The 21,302-nt window shown below is 41.1% G+C and overlaps 1 protein-coding gene across 5 annotated transcripts in view; it reads left to right on the top strand.

The window, feature by feature from the left end:
• pcdh15a (protocadherin-related 15a) overlaps nucleotides 1-21,302 on the top strand; it is a 196,498-nt gene that overhangs the window by 10,270 nt on the left and 164,926 nt on the right. For all 5 annotated transcript variants that reach the window (XM_034608853.1, XM_034608851.1, XM_034608852.1 and 2 more), the window contains exon 2: nucleotides 11,509-11,566. The gene's annotated coding sequence lies outside the window, so the exon portion shown is untranslated. The remainder of the gene's footprint in view (nucleotides 1-11,508; nucleotides 11,567-21,302) is intronic.

Genomic DNA, 21,302 nt, shown 5'->3' with positions numbered 1-21,302 from the left:
CTCCTGTCACTGTGTCTGAGGCATGCAGCCGTTGCGGAGTGTTGACTGAGGAGTGAGAGTCATGAGTGGTCCTGCAAGTCAATTAGGGGCACCTCCACCTAATTAACCTCTGTCTAACAGTTGAAGCTTGCTGAGAAGCTTGTAGACTCAAACACCTCATGTCAACCAGAGTCCATTACCGGCCTTTCAGCTTGGAAACGCTATCGTACATACAGGTGGTTGCCTAAAGGGGAACGTGAGATACTTATTCCTGAGAGAGAGGAAGACTGGTGTCAGGAGGAGAGACGTGGAGTCGGGATATTCTTGTTGACATATTGACAAATGATGCATCGAAGGAAAGCCAGAACAATTTCCATTCTGTGCATGAGAACCTTGGTCAATAGATTGCAGTTTACAACGGGCGGTGTAGTGGTTTTGTGCAGGCACAAACGTTTGAGGGTTGACGCTCTGTTGTTTGTTACTTTCTTGGAGTGACTTGCAGCTTCTTAGCAATATCATGGACCTCCATTAATTTCTTGTTTTTGCATTTACAATCTTTTCGACCTCAATCCACCTACATTTAATTTTTGCCATTGAATTACGATTAAACAGACTGTGTTTCAGAAATATGTGTAGTGTAAATTCACTTTCCCCCTGCTTTTTCATTTCTATCTTGAACAGTAGATGCAAAGTATGTCAGTGCTATCTGTGCGAGTGAGCCAGCCAATTCAAAGCTTGCCAGAATTACCACTTTGAGCCGCGGCCAAACGGATTTCGGGCATTTAGTCTTTCAAATTATTCATATGAGGTGTGTTCAGATCCGTGTGCTTGTCACGAATAGTCATGGCCATGCATTTTAACATGCTAATGCTTTCGAGAGCAGTTAACTGTTGGGCTATGTAGTTATAGTTCAAACCCTTCCTACTGTCTCACAATTCAAGCTCCTTTTAATGACTACAAACCAATTAGAAGAAAGTCAGCAATCTTTTGCTCAACCAACGTTTGAGATTTCTTTGTTATACATTTAGAATCTTTTAAAATGGTGGCAGTTGTAGCAAATTCTCTGAGGTCAAGTTTTCATTCCTGTTTCTATACAAGGTCTCATATTAGTTCAATCTATTTCAACTTCTTTCCACCACAGTACAGCGTAGGTTTCAGCAAAGAAAAAATGACTGTACCTCATTATATTTTTCTCTCTCCGAGCGATAATCACTGTGGTCCCTGGTCCAAGCTGCTTTTCCCTTATTTTGACATTTTATATCAAATATTTCATTAATGCAGCTGAGAAAGGAGCTGCAAACACTGTTTGAACATGACAGGCTCAAGGGGATGAGGAGGGATGGGCTTTTAATGAAGAGGACAAGGTTTTAACTTGGGAAAATGAACACCAGCAAAGAGTGGGAATTATTCTGTCACTTTGAAGTTAATGTGAGAGACTCAATTAAATTGAAAAAAAGTCATTTTTTTCTGCACTTTGATCTGCTTAGCAGAAATCCTTAACCTTCTGCCTGAAGAGTCTTCCTATGTGCCTTCGACGTCAGCACCCCCGCCCCGGAATTCTGTGGTTCCTTTTGCTACATGTGGGTTATGACATTTGACAGCAGTGCGTAAATGCACATGGTCAAGGCCCATTACCTCACCAGTGAGTGGAAGAACATTCACTAGAGAAAATGGCTTTTTGGTTCAGTGAAATAAGTGATTTTCCCCCAACCCCATAATGTGAGGACAAACATGTTCCTTGCCAAAGGGATTGGAATTGCAAGTTGCCACAGCAGTCTGTTTCGGTCACTTCACAAAAGACAAACACACAATTAAAAAAACAAAACACTATGTTATTTGAATTAGACGGACACCTCATAGTTATCAAATTTGCACTTTGTCGTGAAAGATTACAGTAACTAATATTCTGTATTTTGTAAGTCTTTGTAGACTCATGGCCACACCAGGGAGGAAGTGATGGAATTATACACACCATAGATCTATATGCCTTATATCTATATCTCACTTTCAAATCTGCTTTCTGCAGCTATGAATGAGTCATTGAGTCTTTGAGAAGGGCGTATTGTATGGCATTAGTTGATGATGTTCGTGACTGGGCTTGTTTGCACAATTTACTCTATTGTGACAGCGTTACTACCAAACTAAACCTATAAAGTAGATAAATCTTCAGAATTCCTAATGCCTGGCTCCACCTGTCTTGCTCTCTGGTTGCTGTTTGTTACTCTTCCTCGTCTCCTCCTACTCTCTGATCTGAGGGGGACATCCATTAGAGCGGACACCAAATCCAACCTTTCGCCCGAATGTGCTCCGCTCGTCTCGTTCTCGTGTACCAGACTTATGAATTCTCCTGACAACTCGGATAACGCCAGGCGCTGGAGGGCTATTTATACACCAAAACAGCCATTTGCATCTGAAAGCCAGTTGGCGAGCACAATCACCCCCCTCCCATGACACCTACAACAGGGGCCTCTTTCAAACATTTCCTCAAGTCTGACGGTACATTTATTCAGCCGGGCATGCCGGGGGAGCAAATGGCTGAACAACCTTGCATCCTATCATGAAGGTTATCACTTTCTGAGCAGTGTTAGAATGTCGTGCAGGTGCACAATGACAATTTCATGACCGATTGCTTTACCTGGAGGATTTTACCCAGTGCTGAATTTTGCTCCTCCAATCTGTCTCACTTTAGATTAAAAAAATAGAGCTGTACATACCGTCTTATTCATTTTATCACTAAACACTTATTTAAAAAAATAAGACAGCTCTGTTTGTGATGATTTCGTCAGAGGTATTGAGTTTTCTAAATGACATTCCTGGACAGTGGGATGAGGAATTCATGATGAGAAGAGGTGTTCTGAAGCCAGTGGAATCCTTGTGTTCACGGACCGTCAACCTGCCATCACTCAGCTGAAACCTCAAGTGACTGCACACAGACGTTAACACAGTCATGCGAGGGCCACACAAGCCCCTCGACAGCATACATGCAGCATCCGGCAGATGCAATCGTCAATAATCGAACGCTGGACAAAAAAACCATAACTTGCAGTAGGCGGTGTGATTTATGCCTATAATTAAACCCACTATTTGTTTAGTTAAACAAGAAATCTCAAACATTTATTCTTGTGGGCTTAAAGGAAATCGATTTTTTTCTTGACCACCAGACCAATCAAGTCTTATTTTCCCTGGATCAAGGAGGTCGCGGAGGAGATGAAACAGTGGTATGTTTTCACTCCTCCGAGGGATGACATTTACCCCCAAAAGCATAGATGGTACAGTGAGCGTAGCCTTAATCAAAGCAGCATATGGCGTTGACATTTAAGAAAGTGCCACGTTGCACTTGCTTGCACATGTAAGTCCTGTGATTTAAGAGGCTTCCTCACAGCGAGCGGCTTCATTAACGGATTTATGAATTGTGTGCGGATGTCAGGTTGTGCTGATCTCAGGTTTTAATTAGACTGCTCTATTTCTCACTTTCAACTTGGGCTACATAAAGGGTACGCTTTTCTTTTTACCCTTTTACAAAACCGAATAGAGCAAAATAATTTCCTGAAATCAAAAACTTAATAGTTCATGTGAAGCATTGACAAGACATTCCTTGTCTTTATATTCCCCGTCCCCTCCATTTGACAGTTGGACGAGAAAATCTTGGTGGGAAAAAATGCAATATAAATTATTTGTATCCGACACACAGTTCCTTCTCCGTGCTCCTGTTCCCCTAAACATGTTCCTGTTTAGCAGCTTTTGTTTCTTACCCCATTGTTCAGTATGGTGGGTTACCCAGCAAAATTGGACATGTCACTCCAGCTTATAGATGTTTTCTTTTGTGACCTTCACTTCCAACAATGGAACTCCATCCAGCACCAGAGAAATAGCTGCAGTCTATTTATGTTTATGGTTTTCCTGTAATCGATTTTCATTTGCAGAACCCTGAAAAAATCAAATCTGTTCCACCTCCTGGAAAGGTCACCAATGCTTCAACAAGCAATCAATGGCAAGCACTATTTTTCTTTTTTGTTTACTGTATGTGTGGAAAAACTATAGCCCAGACATTTTGTATGTTGAATGTTACAAAACTCACAGCTCCAGCACACAGAGCACATTCTGGATTTTACCACAGTAGGGCCGAGGACCACGTGAACACCTACCGGCTGCGTCTGTTTTATTTAGTAGCAGGTCAGACTGAGGTCTTGTTTTGGCACGGACCTAAAGGCAGTAGTCAGGAAATGGGGCCACCGGTGTTCAGGCTCCTCTCAGCGCTCACCCTCTCATGGCTTTGTGATGCTGCATTAAGCTTTTTTGGCACAGCCCCAGTCTGCTTTTCCTGCAACGTAAGGTCAGCCATAATTACTGCTAACATAATCACTGTCCAGTAAGTGATTGTCTTGTCCCTCCAGATATTATAATATTTCAAATGTGCCCACATGCAATTCAAATGACCATTCATCTGTTCATGAATGGCGCATTCATTCCAATTAAATAATAAAATTATACCCAATATAATGTCATGCTTAGAGGGATTAAAATGATTATCAAGAGCAGTGGGTTACGTTTATTTTACAATATCAAAAAGGGGCCTCATTTTGATTTAGAGGTAATCAGAAAGCACATTTAAATATATTTTTATGTATTTGGTTTTGAGACTGGTTAAAAGTAAGTCTAGAGTCATGCTAGCAACTCTTTGAGGCACAGGCACTTTTAGCTAAATGCTAATGTCAAAAGCATGTTCAGTATGACAATTGTAACATGTGTATGTCTAGCATATATTATATTTACCATGTTTTATATTTTCACATGCTAACATTAGCAGAAAACATGAACAACAGTTTAGGTTGATGGAAAATATGTGGATTGTGCAGGTATTTGGGAAAAATGCAAAATATTGTGTGTAATATGTAAACGTTGACCTGATAATCAACAAATCACTATGACAACTTGAAAGGCAAATCATCAAATAGTTGTCTCACCATTGTGAACCTCATAGGGGCAGTGGAAAATACAGGAACACTTAAAGATACATCCCCTGGAGACCATAGAAGTCTGTGCAAAACTTTCGGTGTATGTTAAGATGGTCCTGTTTCACTGATAAAGTGGAAGGTTTGACCTGATGGTTGTGCTTGATGAAAAGTCAATGGATCATCAAAGTTATTAGAATGACGGATAGATGGATATTGACACCAAATTTCCATGAGATGGTTCTTAAATTATTTAGAAATGGACCAATGTAATGGACTCACATGGCCATTCCCACAACCAATCTCAAAACCATTTTGGGGTGGGCCCTGTATAGCCTACACATCTTTTTATGATACAAAGTTAATTCTCTAAACCAATTTATTCAGCCATTTTTAATATACTTATGATAGCAATTCATAAGATATAAAATGCAACAAAAACAAACTCATTTATTTTAATGGTATCTGCTGTCATTTCCAGGACAAAATGACATGGACTAAATCTCCTGTCTCTTTCCATCCCTCTGTCTTGTTGTCTCTCATTTTCCGAGTCTGTCCACACTCCTTCTCTGAAGTGGCACTTTGAGCGTGGCTGTTTTCCCACTAGAGACTATCTGAATGGCTTTTACTATCCATTAAAGCACATCAGCCATGACACGTGTTGATAATAAGGAATGTCTCAGCTTATTGCCTACGACCACCGGTCTAGAGCTGTCAGAGTGTCACATGCAGAATTAATTCATAAAGAGGAGCTGCTTTGAGCTGCCTGTGCCGATGGTGCTGATGAATGATCCCATTAAGTCGGGTGTCACTAGGTTCAGGGTGAGTGCATTTGTACAAATCTGAGTGGCTTGATTCTGATATTGTCTATCTTACAGTAGGCAGCTTCTCATTGTTTGTATTTACATATTGCCAAGTTTGTACAGGTATTTTCATTTAATTGCTAACCCATGTAGTTTCATAGTTCTTGTAAATGCAGCGCACCACCCTCCAGCTTGTTGAGGCTTTTGATTTATGATTGTGGCTTTGAACATACAGTGTTTACCTCATGTGGGGCTACAGTACTTGGTGTAATTATAACAGTATAAAAAGGGTTGTCCCTGAAGAACGCCTGACCTTTTGAGATTTACTTCCAGATCACCAATAAAATACAAACACAGCTTGCTTTTACACAACCAGACTTTTTTTCCCAGCTGCATTTCTTCTTTCTCGAGACGGCAACGTTCTTGTGCACTGCTCCTGTATCTCTCCCACTCTGGTCTGCAAATAGACAATCTCTTTAACTGAGGACAGATGTGGAAAGAGCAATGAAAAAAAATATTATATGCATACTTGAAGCAATTTTTTCGTTTGTATAGGGCTTTACCATAAAGCTGTTTGAGATGGCGCTTCTGTATGAACGTGGCCAAAGCTGCACGAGGCACACAAGACGGCTCAGCGAAGATGACTCACATAATCAATCCTCATATGTTCTTTTTTATACATACTACTTTTAAGTCAGCAGCTCTCTCTCTATTTTTTCTTCAAGCACCTTGAAAAAATATCTTGACTCCTTCATGTCCATTTAATTATCAGCTGAAATTAATTGTATGGTCATAATTAGTTGTCTTAATGTAGTAAAGCTATATAAAACCGTAAATGCATTATAAGACATAAGACATAATACCCACTAGAGAACCAGCAACTTCAGGTTGAATGCGACTTCTTATTGGATTGTAATTATATACAGATGTGTTCTGCTTTCTTACAGCTACATGGATTAACTAATTCCCTGTCATTGTCATAACTGCCAGCGTCGTATGTGACAGGTAATTAAGAGTGTGGTGGAGCGTCGGGGGGATGAAGTTCGTGCACCTCATAATTCTTCATTATCTTCACAACGCAGATATTCTCCCTAAAGTCATGTCCTTTCTTCATTTAAGCATCCCTGGTTTATTCAAGTTCAGCTCACACACATGCTCCCAAGACAAATTACCTGAGTTAATGTAGCATTCGTTGCCCAACTAACATGGCCGTGATCTTGCCATAACCTTTATTGTGGCTACAGTGTATTAAGACTGCGTTAAGACCTTCACTTTTTTCACGTTTTGTTGTGTTAAGCGTACAGAAAAGATTTTTCAGTCTACAATCAATTTCCTTCAGTGACAAAATTGAAAATGGAACTTTAGAAATATTTGCAAATGTATTAATCAGGAAAAACTGAAATATCACATTGACATATGCAGGATATTTAGGACGTGAATAACACTAAATTCACACAAGTATCTATTTCTTTTTAAAAAAAATGACTTTAGCATCATAACACTGATTTAACGATTGATATTTAATTGACTATTTAGGCTTCCCTAATGTAGCTTAATAACAACTCGTAGTTAACGGTTGATTTAGTCGCTGGATGATCACCCTATCAGCATTAGCAAGTGATGCTAGTTTGTTCAACAGCGATTTGAGGAAAAAAAAAAAAGGAATTCATCATGTATAACGGCGACAAGGACAGACGACAGTTTGACTTTGTGCAAACCGCTAACGGCTAATGGAAAGCTGTCCGACTATTTGTTGACTGGAAGCTTTGGGTTTATAGCAACTACACAAAGACTTCCTGCCTAAGACCATTAAGATGAGTGTATATACCTGTATTTCCCAAAATGTGAAACTGTTCCTTTAATGACAATTAAACCAAGTAGTTTCATTGACTAAACTTTATACAGTCTTCATTGTGTTGAATAAAACTCGTGTTGTTTTTGAAATGCATGGATGGACCACAAAATCTGGCACTTTGTAATGCAGACACCACTGGCCCTTACACAATACTGCTAAATGTCAAAGGGGGTTTTGTGGTGGTGGTGGATATACCACTGCCACAGGGAGACACCAGAGAAAGAGGCAGAGCAAAGCAGTGGGTGGCCTTGAAAGAATGGCCGTTCATTTCAGACATTGCCAGTTTTATGTACAAGATGGCCAAAAACAAATCTCCAAATGGGATTTCTATGTCCTTGTTATTTGGCAAAATGTTAAATACAACAGGGTGTAAGGAACCGGAGCGGTCGCTTTAATACGACGTTTAGCTTTTACTTTCTAAATAAACTATACCAGTGCAAAAAGCTTCAGTGTTACTTCCTAATCCTGTTCTGTACCTTGCTTGAATGCGTTTTGGACAGACATACTGGTGCAGCACTTCGCAAGCTTTAGCAACTTCCATTCAAACTGTGTCCATCTCCTCTCTTCCTATTTCTGTCATATTTCCCCTCCCTCTCCCCTTCTCTGTTCCTTTGCTGCTGTTCCCCTCCTGCCTTCTCCTTTTTCATGTTTCCTTTCTCACCCCGTGTCTATCACTTTCTCCTCCCTCCCTCTCTCCCTCTCTTTCTCTCTCTCGCTCTCCTTTTTTCCTTTGAAGTGCTAAACAACGAGAGGGCTACACTCCCTGTTAAGCTCATAGGGAGATCCGGGCTCTAACTGCATGGCACAGTGCAGCGCAGCAGAATCTTTTCCCTGCGACCACAGGGGAATGGGAAGTATAAAGAAGTATAGTCAGCATGCGGTGACAATGACAATAGCGGCACAGAGCCTTGATCCTCCAAGCCGTCATCAAACTACATGAGCACGGTGCGGCTGATGACTGCTCTGACTTATTTCCAGAGAACGTGTCGATCTGCTGCCGCGCTCTGATTGTTAAACCTTTGACAACTCTCCGTTTCTTGACAGCCTATCAGGGCGTAATTATGAAGACCAAAAGATTTGCATGTCACGACCCTATTGACGGTAATGATTGAGTTAAAGCATTTCATTAGTCCGCCGTGTCAGCGCAAAGGTGAGAGACAGTCACTCATCCTCCCATTGTCTTTCCCATCCTGTCTTTCTTCCTAACATGCAGCTGCAGACACATCCATGCTGATGAGATGAATGCTATTCATTACTAAAGGATGGAACAGGAAATTAAGCAAAATGTGTCTGGGGGAATATACTATCGTCTGCTGAGGCATCTGAGACATGTGTTTATCCACTCCCACGTTTCCTTAAGCTATATCTCACACTTATATTATGCTGAATACACCTCATTCTAAAGTCTGATATGGCCCATCTCCTCTCCAATTTCCTCTTTTTCCGTCTCTGTCTTGTCTCGTGCACTCGTATTCATACATGCTGATCTCAACACTGCACGGTGGTCTCTTTCATGTGGCCCCTTGATGGTGTCAATCTGTCGCAGAATTAGCTCTATAATTCATGATCTATCAGATCTTTAATGTAAGCAAATGCCTTTCTCCACATAGGAATTTGTAATGACAAGTTGACATTTAATATTTATTTTCACGACTCCAAAATGTTATAGATTTTGTGTCAAAGTAGCAAATGCATCACATTTGATATTTCCCTACCGGTTAATATACCTGCAGTGGCGTTTTCAGTGAGTAGAGGATTGCATCACTCTCAGCAGGGTTCTGCAGTTTCGTCTAATGGCAGTTTAATTAGTTTGATTACTTTAATGAGGTGAACAAGTCTTAAGGTTCCTCCATGCTGATAGAATTGCTTGAACTCTTAAGATCTCTGTAGGTAAAATCGCTCAATTAGAGCCCATGCTGAAAATGTTTGAGAGACTTGTGTAATAGGTCACATGAATGCATTCATTGGAGTATTAATTAGATAACATTTGCATACATATTTGTTTAATTATGATATTTCATGTACATATACATTGCATTTTCACATTTTCCCGTCAAATCTTTTTATGTCTGTGTAACAAACACCTTTATAGGAAGCCAATCTTCTTAGTGATTTGATGTAAGAAAAGTGATATTAGGCAAGTGTAAACTAACAAACCAGTTCAGTAATTCAATCAATCTGTCCAAAATTTTGACATTTCACTCTGAAATAAAAATTGCAACCTAGTTGGTGGGACTAGGAGAAAATGGCTAACAAAATATTTCAAGTATTGTACCAGGTTATTGACCAACCCGTCTAACCCCAGAGCCACACCACGGGCATGGCTAAATACAAAGTGTGTTAAAGGTCCCATATTTGACACTTTTCTGCTGTTTATTTTAAGTTTTGTTTTCCAGAAGACGATACATTTGTGGTTTTGTGATGCAACAACCACTTCCTTTCTCAAGCTTCTCTATGAAACTGTCAGTCCCTCAGCCTCTCTTCTTTTTTGAGTGACACATGGTCCGTCTGGCCAACCACAGATTGTGTCCTACTGCAGCTTGGTAAAACTCACTGTCAGAAATGAACTGAGCCAAACAAATGGTCAAGTTCAGTGTAAAAAGCTCCAGTATTTCAGAAAAGAATATAACTATGTCCACTGGCCTGTAATGTTAGTTTCCTTGGAGACACTGTGCAATGATATATTGGCTTCCTGACACTTAACAATTGTGCAGTGTTAAATCAATATTTTTCTGTCATGAACCCCGCCAGGTCAGCAACAGAATGACCGGCTGAAGTTTATAAAGCTAAACCTACCAGAGAAAGAGGTGGATTGTGGGTCTGGAATGGCTGTGAAGGCAGTGACTCAAGCTGTGACATAGCAAACAACTGGCAAGCTGCAGCAGGAAAGCCCTTGATAAACACAGGGATTTCAGATGCTGTGCAGTTTCCAGAAGTTGTCGATATAGAAGTAAACACAGCTCCAAAATGGCAACTGCCCCTAAAGCCTCCGTTTTATATTTTATCTGTGTTAATTATGTGGTATTGTTGTGGTATTATTGTTTAAATGTGTATTGGTTATGTGTGCAGGAAGCTAAGCTAACTGGTTCTCCCTATTCAGTTTTTGTTCTATGGGCTGAACAGCAGCATGTTGACAGATGGGCACAAAAGTGTTGAATTTGATGCTGTTTCCACACAGGTCAACATCAAGGTTATTGCGCCCAAAGATGAAGCAATTTTTGCAGGCAGTTAATTAAACCGTCAAACTTCCCTGTTTACAACGGAAAACAAACACCTGACAATAGCAATGCAAAGTCATTTCTATTCAGACGAGGTGATGATATGCATGTCGGAGCTGTATGCACTCTAATAGACTGATAAGCACTCTCAGTGCCAGTGTGTTGCAACAGTTATGAAGGTGCATGGCTCAGTTATTCAAAACTGAAGACTCTTTACAAATTCAGGTCAGGCACAGTGCAGCAAATGTTATCTGATGGTGTAGCGAGGAACTCACAACGGCTTTGGCTCACAGTGTCCAACGTACTGTACCTAGAAAGTGCTCAGGTCTGGTCTGGGAAATTGCATAAAGTCTAATCTAGCAAAATGTTTGTGCCAATTTCCCCAGCCCAAGCGATAATTATCATAAAGGTCAGAAATCCATCACCCAAGATCCTTTTACAGTACAAGGCTGCTCTCCGTCTTTGAGCAAGACAAACTCGGTTGTTTGTCGAGCAGCTAGTGTTCGCTTCACTGACCAGTATAATGGAGACTGACAGGACACGAGGGAGGATGAGGGCAGATGAGGGCAGATGATTTAAGAATGTGATTAAGAATTACACTCATATGCACCAATAAGTGAGTACAATCGACTGACACATGCTTGTGTTTGCATGTCGACGTTATACATTGAGGATCTAACGCTCTCCTTCTTTGCCTTCAGGTCTGTGTGAATTTGACTGAAGGGCAAGATGTGGTGTGATCGCAGGAACTCAAATCAGGTATTCCTCTCTTAAATTTGTGTCTTTTTGGTTGTTTTTGCAACCTGTAAAATATTAATTTGCTGTGTTTCTGTTGCATGCACGCACACATGCATTAGTGTCTTTTGCATGTTCCACTCTGCCAGTCAGTTCTTGCTGTGTTTTCACTCTTCTGGACGAGAGTGGGACATCTCGGAGACATACCGAATCAGACAGGATGGACCTCTGAGGTTTTTAAAGCATTGCATTGCTATGTTTTATTGATGACCCTAAGGTGATTTGCCTTGACATTTGCTGATGCTCTCCGTATGAAGAAAATATCTTGCATTCATAAAACTGCTTGTCCAGGGTCTAGCTGATAAATATTTGAGAGGCGTTGACCATTCCCTAGATAGTCACTGTCCATGACCCAAATTGGGTTGTCTTCCGGGTGTAATATCACCGTTTTAGGGATTACCAAGGGTCACGGTAGGACAGTAAATCATGAAAAGACTCTTAAACTAATTTAAAGCAACAGACATGTGAGCTGCAGTGACTCAACCACACAGCCCCGGCACCAAAATAAGCTGAGAGTGGCTAAGAGCTACATGGACATGCAGTCTATGGAGATAATGTCCAGTAGAATTCACGGTGAATGATGGCAAATACAGCCGTGTGTACGACTCTTTGAATTGACAAGCCCTTGACCTAAGAGCGATGTGCACAGATTCCCCGTTCGACGTTCTGAGTGACAGTTCCAGACTTAGTGTGTGAACTGAGGAACAAGGAGGAAAGAGAAGAGGCAGTGGTGCAGGAAGTGTGGCATGTACTGCTACATAGAGGAAATACACTGTGTGTGTGTGTGTGTGTGTGTGTGTGTGTGTGTGTGTGTGTGTGTGTGTGTGTGTGTGTGTGTGTGTGTGTGTGTGTGTGTGTGTGTGTGTGTGTGTGTGTGTGTGTGTGTGTGTGTGCGTGTGTGTGGAGACATAGCTGATGGGGTTCAGGTGCTTATACTCGTACAGTAGATGGCATATTCACTCAAACACACTGACAGATATTTGTCTCACATGGAGCTACGATGGGGCTTCAGCTCAGAGACTAGACATGCATGCAACAGTATAAAAGTATAATTAAGTAAAATCACAGCTGAGGTTTTCTCGGTGGCTTAAGCTCAATGGTCTTAATCTGAGGAATCTCTCCCTGAACTACATCATAGTAGAGACGGAGAAGACACTATTCATTTCAGAGCAACAGCTGGCTTCATCCTGTTCATCTCGTTCCTAATCACATTTGTCATTGTTGTCTTTCAACGCAGCCCCTGCCTCTTCATGGGTTTTGTATCCGAATGGAAGAGAAAGCAAAGCGTGCCTCTGAGACACAATCCAATTCAGCGCCATTCTACTGCTTTGCTATAACACTAATATAATCTCCCTTCTCATTCAAGCCCTGAATGCATCTCCCTGAAAAAAACAGTGATCATCGCAGTTTCCTCTGCCTCGCATTTCTATAATGGGATTGTTTTAAAACCGGTGGCATGTTTATGGCTGTTGTCTCAGCAACGGAAAGGGGCTGGGATGTGTGACCATGTGGCCTTCTTCGTGTGTGTGTGTGTGTGCGTGCGTGCGTGTGTGTGTGTGTGTGTGTGTGTCTTGGCGTTTGGCTCCATCACACCTGGACAAAGTTGACCTGCAGTTCACCTGGACGTCGGTTTGAACGGGTTCAGGAAACATACGACTCAAGTGGCGCAGAGAGCTCACAGCAGGGAGAAATTATTCATGACGCCTTTGTGTTGATGTGTGTGTTTGTTTCAGAAATGTCTCTCGGTGCTCAGGGAGTGTTCCAGCTCAGGTTTTATTCTGTGTTTCTTGTTCATGTCACCGTGAAGCAGCCTTGTATCTAACATTTAAATTGTTCTGAAATTTTGGTGGTGAAAAGGGGCTTGTAACTCTTTCATTGCCACTGTCACCCATAGGAACCACACGTTTACACAGAGGACAGGCAAAGGCCACACAGAAAGGCCCCAGCTAAACTGAGACTTGAACCAGGAACCTTTAGTTCAAAACACTTTATAGAATTCATACATATTTAAATTGTATTATTACTTAGCATTTTTTTTTTTTCATCTGACATCATTATCATTGTCGCCTAAAGAAGATCTAGTATTGTTCAGGCTCTAAAGTACCATTTTCCAGCTGGTGTTACATGATTGTTCAGTAACAAAGAAGAAGATGAAGAGTAGGAAGCACAGTATTTGACAAGTAGTAAAATGGAGCTCTCGTCTCATAGCTATGATTAGGGCCAGATTCTAATGCACTCCATTTGCTGTTGGTCTGACAGCTGTCTGTCTCCAGTCTTCTTCAGCCTCCAGTGGATTCTAGATGCTGCCGCTGTGGAGTTCTTTAAAACGGGCCCACTCCACCACCTTCGCTTCCAATCTCCGTCACATCACCTCTGTCTGATGCCTGCGTGAAAGGTGTTTATAAGCGTCTGAAATTGCATATTATTCATCACACATTTAAACTCAGGAAATGGGAATGAAGTGTGGACGGAAATGAAGCTGCAGCTGCCGTACGGGCTGTTTGCAGGTGGAAATGATAGAATGATTTTATAGATGAGGTGTGTGCTTCTGAGAAGCACAGCTATTATGCTGGTGGACATAAAAAAATGGCCCCAAATAATGTCGGGAGAGTGAACAATGTAAGTCAAGCACTTCTGTCTGAATTCAGTGAATCTTTTCTTTTGATTTGTCTGGGGCCATTTCACTAGACATTCTTTTTGTCATAGGTTTTATATGAACACTAATCGTGAGTCAGATGCCACTGTGATGATACAGAGCACCCCGGTCAAGGGCATGTTTCAGTGGAGGTTTTATAGGTTTTGTTCTCTATCCCATAATTTTCTCCAGCAGCTGTTACTTCTTTATCTCCCCCCATCTCAGTCTTATCTCCCCGTAGCATCTACGACCTTTATCTCCTGCATCTTATCGGTGGTGCCAGACACAGGCAGCGGCAATCCAAACTAGAGGGAGAGATAAAGGGGGAACAGGGCTCGCAGAATTAGAGGTGGGGGGGAGAAATGGAAAATAATCGGTGTAAGAGAGTAAGAAAAGAGAGGTTTCTGTCTACGCCATTAAGCTCTGTAATTTCTGTTTAAAATAAAGTGAGGTTTGTTTTGTTTTTGTGGTTCAGTCCCCGTGTTTACAGCAAAACAGCCTGAAACTGTAATTGTACTATCTCTATTAAGGGTATTTATATTCCACATGTGAAATCTTCTTCTTCCATTTAAATAGAAAATAAATTCAATTGTCTTTTTCTTTATTATCATAGAAAGACAAAAAGAGTAGTTACCAAAGTTTACAGATGTTGTGTATTCTGTTAACATCAGTTTGTTAGCAAAATTGCACAAAAACAGATTTTTATGAAACTTGGTGGAAGGCTAGAGTATGGGTCAGGGCAGCATCCTTTTAAATGTTTGTGCTGATCCAGATCAGGGGGTGGATACATAGATTTTGATTTAAAAAATCTGGCATTTTTAGGCGTCTGACATCTATGAGTGCAGCTTGACTGAATTTAAGAAAACTGTTGGGCCTTGGCCGAGGAATGAACTCTACTTAGTGCCATTCTAGTTGGTTTATGTATGCAAACAACACTAAACAGACTTTCACCAAACACGGTGGAGGGATGGGGCCTGGGAAGAATCCATTTAATTTTTAATGTTGATCAAGGGGCCGCCGACCCAATGATTTTGTTCACATTGTGCAAAAAAACTGACTTATTTTGAGGACCTAACATCTTTTTTATTATTTATTCCACAACTTATGTTTATAGATGTTTAACTGTAGTCTGTCTAGTTGCCTTTTTTTGTGTTGCTATTTAATCCTGTACTTCTCTTGAGCAGATACACAAAGTTAAGAGTAAAATATATATGTTACATTCCTATTCACTGTTTTATATGTTTAGTAACAAATAACTTTCCTTTTATATAAAAACGAGAAAAACCTTTCTAGTATTAAGGTTTTTGCCAGGGCCTTTATCTTGTATATCCCATTGGACAAACAACAATGCATCTCCACTGCATTGTTTTGGGAACCTATCGATTTGCACTTAGTGATAAAAGATTCAATCCCAGCGCTGGACAAACTTACGAACTGTACACAAAACACCAATCAGTGTTCCCCCAGAGCACTGGCTTTGGTACTTAATTGATCCTAGTTTGCACAAACTGTCACATTTTGATGGATAATAAACACTTGATTCGATCCCATCCAAAGTTGAGAGTCTCTATTAGCCAGTTGAAGAAGACAACAGCTCCTCTAGGTGCTAATGGGCTCTCTAACGGTCTGGTTGCCCCTGGTTGTAAAAGTAATAACCTGTGGTATCTATCAAAAGAGCTCTCTCCCAGACGTTGCCATAGTGCACTCCGTGGAGGAGAAGAAAAGGCAGGAAGGGGGTAAAAAAATAAATCTAAGAGAACATTTTTATTATAGCCCTCAGTGTTTGTTTCTATAGCCTCCGGGATTTGGAGTAACAGATCTGGTGCTAGTGCTGTGGTCCCCCCTGTGTTCCAATTATCAAACCCCTTTAGCTTCTATGCCCATGTGAGCAGCCCAAACACATCATATCTCACGAGTATCTGCTGTCAGACAGCTGTAGAGCAGCGCAATGAAAGAATAACAAAAAAGTATTACAGAAATACCCATACATTTATTTTTATTTCAGTGGCAACTACTTGACCCATTACAAGTAGACTGATTAAAGCTTCTCAAATTTCATAAAAAAATACAGTTTTTCTGTTTTGGTTTTCTCTCATTGTGCTGCCTTTTTAGCCACAACAGGAAGATGTTGTCGGTGTAAAATTCTCTTTCTAACCCACTGTACACTTCCTGTCCAGTTAGTGTCTAACTGATAAACATAGTTGAGCATTTTTCAGCTAAAGATATTGCCCTTAGAAACCAATATGAACCTTAAAGGCAGGTGAACATTGGATTTACACTCACTGAAGACTTCAAATGAATGTTAGTGTTGATCCATAAGTGCTGGATATGCAAATATTTAGCCATTTTAACTGAAAGGGTGATAATATGTCACTATTCTTAACGTCATCTTCCTCTGCTGCTCCCAATTGGCCAAAAAAGGTAAAAACCAAGAACAAAACACTTATTGCAGGTTTGAAGTCTCAACACATGCACATCTGTTAGGTACGGCTTAGGTAACCGCTGGCTGTGGTGAGTAGTTTAGCTCATGTAGCTTTTTGTTTGTGGTGATTGACCTGATGCACCTTTGCATGACTATTCATACAGCTGCACCACTTACTGATTTGTCACACCGAAAACCTTTTCACACCCAGGATGATTTCTCATGCAGAAAACTCAGACAGCAATAAAATATAAATTGACTCGAGGTCCGCGCTATAAATACTCGCACAGTGGCTGAAATCTGGGAGCAGTTAAGACATTTTGCAGAACAACACTATGCACGTTCAACTCACTTGAATAGGACATTGTCAGATTAGCTCTTGGGTTTTAAATTCACATCCTCACATATTTCCTGTTGCAGTAAGGAAGCAGGGAAACACCACAACATGGTGTTATGAACAAACGAGTGGCTTTTATTTTTAAATCCACCCCCTGTGCAGACTGAAGCCCATGGATATTCTGCGCTAAACTGGTGAGTCAGCGGCACTGCTCTGCCCTCAGAGCCCCTGTTTATTTTGGTTAGAAAAACATCTGGATAAGTTAATTATGAACTCAGTCTCTTGAGTGTCTCATTTAAATTTTTCTGATAATTGACATTGGTTTTCTTCAAGTGCTTGAATCAGATTCCTTTGAAACTACTCGTACACTTATTCTCTCACACCTGAGTGTTCATTAGAATTGACAGAACAATTAGACAGAATTACCCACACTGATGCTTTTTGTTCTTCTATTATCTCTGAGTTGTAAGACTCTGCTGCTCTTTTTATTGTACTATTTCTTTGTGTTTGACCTCATCACACACACACACACACACACACACACACACACACACACACACACACACACACACACACACTTACTTGTACTTCTGTCTTAGTTAGGACCCTCACAGGCATAGTGCATTTGCCAGCCCTAACCCTTACCCAGACCTAATTCTAACCCTAACCCTAAAACCAAGTCTTAACCCTCAAACAACCCTTTGAAAAAGTGAGCACCGGACAAAATGTCTTCACTTTCCAAAAATGTCCTCACTACGCAAGGTCTATGCTCAGTATGTTCTCCACTAATATATAAGTACAAATACACACATACGCACGTTTGTGCAGTTGTCCTTGTGAGGACTTTGCATTGACTTCCATTCATTATCGACACCCTAAGCAAATTTTATACCTGATCTCAACTATGATCAATTCATGCCCAACCCTAATGATGAGGTTGACTGGTCCTGACAAGATCAGTGTTGATACTGGAAAAGGTCCTAAAGAGGTTACAAAAATGAACACACACAGACATAAACACTGTAGTTGGCTTTCTTTGACTTCCCTCCCTCCCTCTTGCTGGCCCCCCTCTCCGTTGCTCTGACCTCTCAATATCACACACAAGTTGTCATTGCCAAACTATCAATGTCCCCTGACACTTATTCGACTCAGACTCCCTTTGGCAATTCCATTTGCACAGAGCCAATTTCAATTTTTATAGTAGGTCGGTGAGGGCTAGTGTAAAGCCTGCAGTCAGAGTAAGCCAGTTGAAGACAGAGAAACAAATGTCCTGGTGTGTGTGTGTGTGTGTGTGTGTGTGTGTGTGTGTGTGTGTGTGTGTGTGTGTGTGTGTGTGTGTGTGTGTGTGTGTGTGTGTGTGTGTGTGTGTGTGTGTGTGTGTGTGTGTGTGTGTGTGTGTGTTGTTTATTTCTTAAAATTGTGGCTCACTCAGCCATGGAAGTTATGTGACCTCACTTTTTGATAATTCAACCTTCTGAACCAAGTATCCGACCCTTTCAGATAAATACAAATATTGATTCGTCAACTAAATATCATGGATGTTTTTTTCTTTATTTCTTAAATCAGCCCTACTTCATAACAAACCGTCATGCTGCGTGGAAACGCTTTTCGCACAATGAGATCAACTACAATGTGAACGCAAAGACGCTAATAGATGTGAACTTTTGTGCTCCATGTGACATGAAAACTAATCAGTGTTGAGAATGAAAGTCACTTGCCTGAGTTAGCAGGTTTTCCAACTAGCCATTTGTCAGCCTCAGGCAGTGTTGGAAAACGCCAGTCACCCAGACGCAGCTCCTGGAGAAGAAGGTGACATTTCCCTGAGCTGTGTTCCTCTCTGCATGTTGTTGTGGACACGCACACGATGGCTCCGGCTTCTCTGGCGTTTCCACAACAAGTACAACGCAGCAGCTGTAGTCACTTAAGCCAGTAGTCCTCCTCACCTCTTTTACGGAAGAGAATGTGTGGGTTTGTGTTTTTGTAATGTCGCAGTGAAGACACCATCAAAGAGACTTGCTAACAAGTGCTAGTGAGGAGTTTTGGAAGAGCAGGTTCAGCACCATGGACAGCACCAAATACTAAACTCTGAGCTGCCTGAAACCTACTCCCATATAACCATAGATGGCTTACGACCTCACACACAGACTGACCATATGTAGTATTACACTTTGGTTGAAATGTTGGTCTAAAATCACAGCAAAAGTTGAAGAAAGTATGGCAATATTTTCTGTTTGCAAAGTCATGCTGGTGAATACAGCAGTCCTGCTCCTCTTGGTGGCTGCATGATGAAGTCCAGTTCATATGCCTCCAGTAAAAAATACTGGGAGAGGAAGAGCAAGAATGTGTTATTGCACCAAGCTGCGCTCAACAAGCCCATCACCGTATCTTACCCTGGATTTTCCTCACATATGGGGTCTCACATCAGCACATCTGGAACCTGTCCTCTCATCTTTCAGCCTGTGGTTCTCTGTGCAGTGTAGATGTTGCAAAGAGAGAGAAGAGAAAAGCCATGTCCCTTTTTTCTTTTGTCAATCATATTATATTGGCAACATGGACCTTTAAAATCACAGAAGAAATGATACACCGCTTACATCAAATTTCTCTTCAATTGCAGGGATAAGTTTGAGCCTCTCCGCTATTTGCAGCCTTAGATCTCTTTGCGTCTGCATGTGTGTGTATGCTAGTGTATGTGCACTTCTGGGCGCGTGTCCACAGTCCCCTGGGATTGCCTACAGAGAGCTCACAGGCAGAGGATTTCAGGAGTGAACAGCTGAGTGCATGCACACAGTCCAGGGAAATGACGCTTCAACAAGAAGAATTGTTCAATTTGTCTCCAGTGAAAAGCAATATTCAAGTTGAAGCATGTGTTCCTGTAGTGCCGCTGTCTCTTGATTTTTCTTTCTCGCAAGACTTTTCATATCACTGGGGCTGCTTTGATGAGTTAGTTGACAAATGCTTTAATAGTTCACCTTAAAGAGCCAAAGCAGTATAAAGTGATTTTTAGAGAGAAAGCAGGGAATTGTGTTCATTTTCTGCCCATTCAAGTATGACCACACTCTCTTAGGAACAAGCCTCTGAATGATTTATTGTTCCATTGATTCAAAAGGCTCCAAAAGAAGCACACTGCACCACCAGTTGACTCAGATGCAAAGGAAGCAGTGCCTCTCCAGATTCATGCTGAGAGTATCATTGTGTACATCTCAGATTTGTGGAGAAAACTGATGGAGCTAAATAATGCCGCGGATGCCATGCAACCAATTACAGTGTCTATTCAAGTCTGAAAAAATCCAGTTGCTTTTTGAAAACAACTCATAGTAAAAAAATTTAATGACCTACCCAAAAACAATTTAATGCATCGGCAGAAATCCACAGGTAAACAAAGCACCCTCCACCCGAGAAGGAATACATAAACAGTTTCTGCAGCACCAACATGTAAGAAAAGATGGCGTTCATTGAAAATAATTAAACCGTTGCTGCCTGTCGCTGCGGGAAGTTAACATCTGCTCGGAAAAATCAGTTTCTCGAGCTTTTAAGAAATGACTGAAGGGTGTTGTATTAGTGCAACATCACTAATAGGAATGATTTTCCCCGAAGAAGACTTGCCTGCTTAGTGATTGAAGCCTCAGCTGAATACAAATAAGCAGCGTGCATCATTCACAGAGGGACCCCCAGGCTCCTCTGGTTGTGCAGAAAAAAAGGCACAAACACTGATACAACTCTGAGCGTTCTCATGAGAATACAAGGCACCTCAAAGTCAACTTAACCGCTCCTGGTTAAAAGAATTCTGTGCATGCATAATTAGTTTTAAAGAGGAGAGAGCTATGGGTGTTTTTAGTTGAATTATATATTACTCATCCAACGCAGGCCACAGAAACTGATCCTTTCTGATATAAATCAGATTGTTTCCAGACTCAGTTTCATATTTTTGTTACTATGAGTACCATAGACTGTATATTAAGACGGAGGACATGACAGCTCCTCTAAAGTGAGGACAAATCATATCGATCGTCCCTTGACCGTCTCCCCCATGTTAGCAGATGGGTCATTGACCAATCTAAAAAGTCAAAATGCATGTTCTTTTATTTTTATCAAAGTTGGTTTCTCTCATTCGAGCTTGTTTTCATCACCCAAGCAAGATTAGTCTGAAACTACTGGAGGGATTTCCATGAAACTCGGTGGAAGGATGTGGTGTGGGTCAGAGAAGAACCCATTAAATTTATGGCGCGGATCCAGATCAAGGGCACGGATCCAGGATGATTTTTTAAAAAACTTTCCTTAACATTGTGAGATAAGGCGTTATCACCAA

The sequence above is a fragment of the Hippoglossus hippoglossus genome, chromosome 15, assembly GCF_009819705.1.
Source record: "Hippoglossus hippoglossus isolate fHipHip1 chromosome 15, fHipHip1.pri, whole genome shotgun sequence".
Classification (NCBI taxonomy): domain Eukaryota; kingdom Metazoa; phylum Chordata; class Actinopteri; order Pleuronectiformes; family Pleuronectidae; genus Hippoglossus; species Hippoglossus hippoglossus.
Note: the sequence above shows the minus strand (reverse complement) of the source record. Positions and strands in the feature narration are given on the sequence as shown.